At 42.0% G+C, this 947-nt stretch overlaps 1 pseudogene; it reads left to right on the top strand.

Annotated features, from left to right (window-relative positions):
- Positions 1–518: 518 nt before the first annotated feature.
- On the top strand, positions 519–722 carry LOC117721978 (protein transport protein Sec61 subunit gamma-like; annotated as a pseudogene).
- The last annotated feature ends 225 nt before the right edge of the window (positions 723–947 follow it).

Here is a 947-nt window from a genome sequence, read left to right on the forward strand (position 1 = left end):
CAGCCAGCTTAAGAGAAAGATGCCATAAAGTTCTCAAGACTGAAATAATGTCAACTTGTATTTCTTCCATGTGACTAGAATGTGCCTGCTTACCAAGAGACAGGTAGAGGTAAACACCAAATAGAATCAATTCCTGAGAGGTCCTGCAGGTTCTGAGCACAGAGTGAAGTGTTTCAGTGGCCAGGAAGATGCCACTGTAAACATTCATGATACGATAGCAGGGGAGACAACCTCTCTCTCAGCAGTTCATTTATAGTCCCACTGGTAATCCCAAGGATTCCATCACTGACCCTGTTTTATCATCAAGAAGACCTAAGTTAGATACTTCCCCCAATGTTTGCAAACAATAAGTAACAAGGAGCAGGTTGAAACCCAAGCAACTTCATACTTCAGGACTTGGGATTCCATTGGCAACATCAGCCCAGGAGCCCAGGTTAGGAGCACTATACTTGATTATGTGGTTGTGAACTTAACTCTAAGATCACCAGAAAACCCTCTCAAACTGCCATCCCACAAACATGGATCAGGTAATGCAGTTTGTTGAGCCAAGACGGCAGTTTGAAAAGGACTCAATTCAGCTGGTTAAAGGATGTACCAAACCCAACAGAGAAGAATTTCAGAAGATCCCCGTGGCCACAGCGATAGGATTTGCTATCATGTGATTCACTGGCTTCTTTATAAAACTGATCCGTAACCCTATGAATAACTTGATTGGTGGCTGAGTCCTTTGTCATCATGGGACGAGTGAACCAATCAGGGGTGACAAGCTCATGGAGTAAGACGCTGCCTGGATGCTTTGTGTTTTTTGTTTCTTTCCTCCTTCCTATGAGGTTTTCTATTTCTAAGTTAAAATAATTAAAGAAAAAAAAAAAAAAAGATCACCAGAAGAGGGCTGAAGATTTATCTCAGTGGTATAGAGTACTTGCCTAGAAGCATGCAGAAGAAAA

Source organism: Arvicanthis niloticus, chromosome 16, assembly GCF_011762505.2.
Source record: "Arvicanthis niloticus isolate mArvNil1 chromosome 16, mArvNil1.pat.X, whole genome shotgun sequence".
NCBI lineage: Eukaryota > Metazoa > Chordata > Mammalia > Rodentia > Muridae > Arvicanthis > Arvicanthis niloticus.